Source organism: Pteropus vampyrus, unplaced genomic scaffold (genome assembly GCF_000151845.1).
Source record: "Pteropus vampyrus isolate Shadow unplaced genomic scaffold, Pvam_2.0 Scaffold40, whole genome shotgun sequence".
NCBI classification, from domain to species: domain Eukaryota; kingdom Metazoa; phylum Chordata; class Mammalia; order Chiroptera; family Pteropodidae; genus Pteropus; species Pteropus vampyrus.
In genome coordinates, this window is record NW_011888821.1 from 120,250 (window position 1) to 127,079 (window position 6,830).

The 6,830-nt window shown below is 44.0% G+C and overlaps 1 pseudogene; it reads right to left on the reverse strand.

Annotated features, from left to right (window-relative positions):
- Positions 1 to 3,999: 3,999 nt before the first annotated feature.
- On the reverse strand, positions 4,000 to 4,118 carry LOC111738622 (annotated as a pseudogene).
- Positions 4,119 to 6,830: the final 2,712 nt, after the last annotated feature.

Consider the following 6,830-nt stretch of genomic DNA (forward strand, 5'->3'; position numbering starts at 1 on the left):
CTGGCCTTCACCTATTAGATTCCAAAAGAATCTCCCCTCTAGGGATTACAGACAGTGACAAACATCCCCTGGAGAACACCAATGCTCCCCACTCCCCACCCCGTTGAGATATTCACACAGTTTCTTGGGAAAGGAGCAACTGATTCAGTCAAGAGAAGTGGGGTAGGTTTTTCATTTTTTTATTAGGATGATGGCATTCAAGCTGGGTCTTGAGATAACAACACGGCTCAGCAGGCGGTGAAGTGGAAGTTTGGGACTCCCCACGACAGGGCTGCGCTGGTACAGCAGAACATAGGCTCCTCTGAGAACAACGTGTGCCTCTTTGTGGGTGAAATTAAACTGCGTGGCAGTTAAGGCTATAAAGGCGGGTATGGGCCAGTTCATGGAGGGTCTTGGATGCAAAGACATTTGGACTTTATCCCATAAGTAAAGGAGAGGCGATGAGATATTTAACTAGCTAAGTGAGGTGTTCATGTTACATTGTACTGTCTATCCGATTATTTGACTGTTCAGCGCCCGTTAACAGCTTTCCGGTTTCCTTTGGGGGAATTACCTGTCCACCATCCCTAGACTGGGTGGTCTGGGCGGGATCAAAGCCAATCTCTGGTTCCACAGATCTGGCTAGGCAGGGCACAGTGTCCACGTGGTCATGTGATTGGTTCATTGATGGGCGTGTGATCCCATCCAGGTCAGTTGGGGCACACTCCAGGAATTATTCTAGAACTACTGATGGGGAAAGGATACTCTCTTTCTTCTGAGGCTACTTGTTTGATAGAATATTATCTTCATGTCTGGATGTAATGGAGGGCATCTTGACACAGTAATTGAAGAGCTGGTCAAGGAGGACACTAACACAGAGGAAAGCAGAAAAAAGAGACACAGAGAGAATGAGTTTCATTGTTTGAGCGCTGGGCTCCAGCGATGCCTAAAGCCGGTGCTGCTTTAGAATTTTCACCCCCAAGTCAATAAATCCCATTTCTAGTTGAAACTGGTTTGAGCTGAAATCCTGTCACTTGGAAAGGGAAGAGAGAGACCTGACACATATAGTATTTAAAACACCGTTTTTGGATATCTGGAAAATGGAGTGGGGGCAGAGAAAGGTATAAGGAGACCAGCTAAGAGGCTGTTGTACCAGTTCAGAGAGAAGATAAGATGCAACGATCTTTATTGAAGGGAACATAAGAGAATTGAAGGGAGAAATAAAAGTTTCCTTTCAGACATCTCGAGTTGCACGCAGGGCACGCAAGCCTTTCCATAGCACCGATCCAGCCTCTCTCCCCATCCTTGCCTCTCATAGCTCTGTCGTCCATTTAGGATTAGAGCTCACTGGAACCAAGCTTCCTGGGAATGGGGATACGATAGCCTTTAAGGTGGCACGAAATGATCCCTCTCTCCTAGCATCCCCATTCTCGAGGGACCTTCTCCTTACGAGTATGGTCTGGACTTGTAGACTCCAAATGAGTGGAATCTACAAAAATAACGAGATCCCGCTTCGAATATTGGATCATAATAAGACAGTGGCCTTCCCTTTTGGGTGCTTTCTTCTTTCTCTGAGTGAAGCCAGTTGCCACGTTGCGTGACCAGGAACTGAGGATGGGCACCAGCCAACAGTCGCTGAGGAACTGAGACACTCAGCCCCACAACCTGGGAGCCCCACTGAGTCCTTCCAACAATCACATGAGCGAGCACTGAAGCAGATCCTCCCCTAATCGAGTCTGGAGATAAAACTGCAGCCACAGCTGACATTGCGATTGCAGCCCTGTCGGAGTCTTGAGCCACAGGCATCCATCTGAGGCATGCTCCTCCTAGCCTGCCTCTTCGATGCTATGGGTTAACGTTGGCTGTTTTGAGCTGCTAAATTTTAGAGTAAATAGTTACATATCAAGAGATAACTCTTACGGTGGGCTTTTATTCCTATATATTGTATACACACAGTAAGCACTCCATAAATATTCGTAGAATGAGTGAGTAGACTGAACGTAAACAGCAGCCCCAGATGCCTGGCAAAGAGCCAGATGACAGTGAAATGTAGTGAGCTAGAGACACGGGGATAGGAACTCAGCCGAGAGGTGAAGGGTACAGAGACCTTTGGGATGGGGACATAAATGAGAATCGTGTGAAGAATGGAAGGCTGAAGAGCATCGTCATCAAGGGGGGTCATGTCTAGGCAGAGTAGACAGACGAAGAGATACGGGTGGAGCAGTCCGGAGGCATGAAGATGGCCAGGAGGGGCTATTTCTGAAGCCAGAGAGAGTAGCCAGGATATTGTCAATATATCAGAGGTCGAAGAGATAGCAACCAAAATCAAGGACTGAACACGGCTGTGGCAAAGGCGGTTCATCGATTAAGACGATGCTAAGACAATAGCTTCAGTGGAATCATATGAAGAGAGAGACCAGTTTACAGCAGGATGATGGAGCAAGGGAGGCGATAAACAGGGATCGGATTACTGTTTTCAGGCAGAGGGAGACTCCAAGTAGTGCACTTAAGGTTGAACAAGAATGGAAGGAGGAAGATTAGCATAAGAGAGCCTCGCATGTTGATAACCTGATGGCCAGGAGAGTTTGAAGACAGAGCAGAGGGAGGAATTCAGTGGTGGAGAGGGGAGGGAGGGCAGAAGCGAAGCACTGTGGCAGAGCATTTAGCCTTGGCGCTGAGAAGTGTGTTTAGATAAGCACTTACATTTTGGTTCAACATCTGTCCTGGGCTGTTCTGTTCTGTTATTCTCTGTGAACGACTCCAGAAAACTGTGGTTGCTTCTGTTGCCAAGTTGCTTAATTGCCTTACGGAATAATGGCAAGCGAGTGAGTCTTGGAGCTTTTGAGCACGGAGACGAATCAAAGCAAGAAGAGGTAGAGAAATCAAATAGACCGATGGCCTTTTCATTGACAGTTGCATGTGGGTTACCCCTTCGTTTGTCAGTCTATTCATGGTTGCTGACATCTGCGAAGTACTCTATGAGCCAAAAATAGAAGAGGCAAGAAAACTATACCTGCTGTCATAAGGCATATATGGTTCATGCTTTCCTTTTTTTTTTTCCTTTTGTCATTAATTTAAAAAAAACAAAAAACAAAAAAACAACTTCTTGTGCAAAAGCCAGGTTCAGAACATTCTTCAACAGAGCTTCAAGGATTACTGCCACTTTACAATCTAAAAAAACAATCTACCAAAAATAATGGTCTACTTTATTTGGTCTGCGTCAGTCTACCATTTAAAAATGCCAATGCATTTTTCACCTGATTGTACTTTACCCTCACACCTGTGAGTCAGGTAGGGCTTTGATGCAAAGAAACTGGTTGAACAAAGTTTGACTGTCTGCTGGGGACAAGATCTGGGGCCTCCTGAAGACTAATTTGTTTATTCTCACGGATGCATTACATCACTGTTCCTTAGTCCCACTTATGGCTCCAGAGACTCCAAAACAGCACTTCCTGAGTGGTCCCGTGGGTTCCCTGCAAAATACCTGTAGCTTTTAATATATTCATGGTGCATAATCAGTGCTTCAGAATTCTGCTAACAATTATCTTCTTTCTCTGAGTCTGAGAGCACAGCAAGCAATCATGTTTTCAAAGAGAAAGGAAATATCCATGCAGGAAGCCCTCGGATCATAAAAAATGACAAACTCCCACCTCCAACTCTATCCACAAGTTATTTTTTTGTTGGAGTAAATACACAGTTGTTCCAAACCAGGTACTTGGAAGACCTGTGACAGGAATACATGGTGTGTGTGTGTGTTTGTGTGTGTGCACGCGCGCAAGCGCGCGTGTGTGGGATTTGAAAATTCAGGTTCCCAGGTCTCATCTCATACTTCTCAAATCAGAATCTCTAGGGTGGTGCACAGGATCTGAATTTGGGTAAGCATTAAAGATAATTTTTTATTTTATTTTATGTTATGTTATTATTAATTTTTTGGGAGGGGGAGAGTCAAGGCAACCCTTGGTTGACCTCACAGATTTCAAGGACCTTGTCAGTTTACAATCCATTATTTTTTATTTTTTAGGCCTACAGCACCTGGTCTTCCTAGGTGGTCTCCCATCCAAGTACTAACGAGGCCCGATCCAGCTTAGTTTCTGAGATCAGACGGGGTCGGGCTTGCTCAGGGCGGCATGGCCGTAGACAGCATTAGAGATAATTTTTATATTCATAACCATTCAACAACCACAGGACATGAGAACAGGTCAGTGGAGCTCCACAGGTGATAAGGGATACAGGAACTTTTCATCCCTACAGGGCACCTCACTGACTGCTCCTACTGTCATTGTTCCACACCCCCTGACCCCTCTCCCTCTGTGTCACCCCTACATTCATGCATTTTGGATGTCTAAATGTCAGCATCATTGCCTAAGGACTCCCTCTGACCTCTAGATTCTACTCTAGCCATGCCCAAGGAAGGCCGGAAGTGGCTTGGATTAATACTCCCTCCATAAACAACTCATGTTTAACCAATGGCTGATAGGGATTCATGCATAAATACTCAAGCACCCTTGACTCCTGAGCAGGATAACTACAGGGGGCATGCTCTATCCTGGATCCCAGAATTCTTTAGTGGGAATTATCCCCAGGTCCCCAGAGTAGTAACTTGCTTGCCAACACATTTTTTTGTTGGCTCCTTTTTCTTCCCTAGCTTACTCCCCAATCTCTCTTGCCATTGTTTCCTGGGTTCACCTCCCAAATTCGTACATGCTCTCAAATACTTGTCTCAGGCTCTGCTCCTGTAGATTAATGCCCCAGAGCATTTTGGGGCCAAACCTAAAGTAACAGGATGGGGAAACTCAGAGAAGGGAAAAACCAAAGAAGGCATGGAAACCTGCTTCACAGAAGAGAGTTCACTCTTGACCTGAAGCCCAAATTATATCATTTAGATGTTTACATTTCTGAATTTTAGCCATTTACCCATATGTCCTCATATTAATTACTTCATAGTCTTGAAAGATATTCCGTGATTTTTTTTTTAAATTTAGAGGTTTGTGCCTCTTAGTAAAAGTGTAAAGAATAAATAGAAATAATAAACGTATAAATGGAGAGCATAGTAATGCATACTTTGACCATGATTTACAGATATTTTACTGTGCAGAGCATCTGTAACCCACCAGTAACCACTGCAAATGCATATTCTTCCTCGTAAGGTTGCATATTTCATCCTAAATGGCTTAAATATCTTTACTTATCCATTTGTAATAAAATGACGAGGTCTGAAAATAAAGTAAGTGCATTTTAAAGAAATCGATTGTCAATCCCCTTTGCTGCTAATACATGGAACATTTTTCCCCTTGGGGTGTTAGTATATTAAGGCAAAACTATTTATGTTCTGATTATAAATTCATTAACTATTTACACCTCATTGGCTTACAACTTTCATTTTTTCTCTTGAGAAGTCTCACTTTCAATCTTCATGGTTGACTTTAGAGGAACTATTCAAAACAGCATTTATGTTTTTAAAAAAAATATTTTTAGTGGGAATTTAGAATCTGTATACGGATTGTTCTATTTCATTGGCCTGTGGACCCCCTAAACCTAAAGAACAGCAAAACATATTATGCCCCTGAAGTCAGACTGTCACGAATTTGAAAATGACATCTAGAGCTTGTTAGGTTGTAAACTGGGGGAACTTGCTCTTTTCCCCTCTGAGCCTCAGTTTCTTTATCTGTAAGATGGGACTAATAATACTATCTATCTTTTGGGCTTCTCTGAGGTTGGATGCCCTATCCGAGGCTCGGCATAGAGAAAGTTCTCAAAATTGTTTTTCTTTTTCCTCTTTTTGTTCTTAAGTCCTAAGCCAGCATATAATTACTTCTTATGACCTTCTGTAGTGAGAGAATAAAACTGGCATCTAACGCCAATTTGACATTCAACTGAGAGCGAGTGAAACAGGCAAACAGTTTTTGCCAATGAGCAGTCAAGACTCAGAATTAACTATTACTTTCAAAGCTGGAAAAAAAGGAACTTATGGTCAGCGCTGCACAGGTAGCCTTGGCGGATTGTCAAGGACTGTGGTGATTTCTGTCCTCTTTATTATTAGTTTGAGGCAGTCCAGGCATTGGCTGGAACACAGGCCAATATGAAGCATCCAGGGGACTGCCGAGACCACCACTGCATCTCTTAAAGATGACCCTAATATATCGCTGTCACATAGAAGTCACCGCTCACTTCGTCTGAGCAGTGACTGTGTGTGCCGGGCACGGTGCTGAGGGACATCTCATGGATTATGCCATTTAATTCTCAGGACAACCTGGGGTACGAGGAGTCATTACTGAGGCGAGTTTGAGTCCTAAACCAACCGCTTTCTGGCTTGGTGACTGTGAGCGAATTTCTTCATTTCTCTGGACCTCAGTTTCCTCATCTGTCAAGTGGGGATGCTAATAAAACCCGATTTGTGGAGTTGTTATGAAGAGTCAGTGAGAACATGAGTGAAGGTGTAGACCACGATGCCTGGTACATAGAAACCCTGAATGCATACTAATCGTTATTACTACATTACTACTACTAGTAGTATTAATTCTACTGCCACTGTCACCATATTGATGAGAATGCTTTCGACCTCATCGAAGTGGTTCTCACCTGGGGTGACTTTGTCCTCGAGGGAACCTATGGGCCTGTCCGGAGACATTTTTAGTTCACACGACATGGGGGGAAGTTGGTGCTGCTGCTAGCATCGAGTGTGGTAGAGGCCGAGGTGCGCCTCACATCCTTCCGGGCACAGGTATTCCCCCCACAACAAAGGATTATCCAGCCCCAGTTGTGAGTAGTGTCAAGTTCGAGAGACCCTGCTTTAGGCCACATGTAATCTTAAACAAGTTTATTCAGTAAGGGATATGTCATCTCAGAGAACA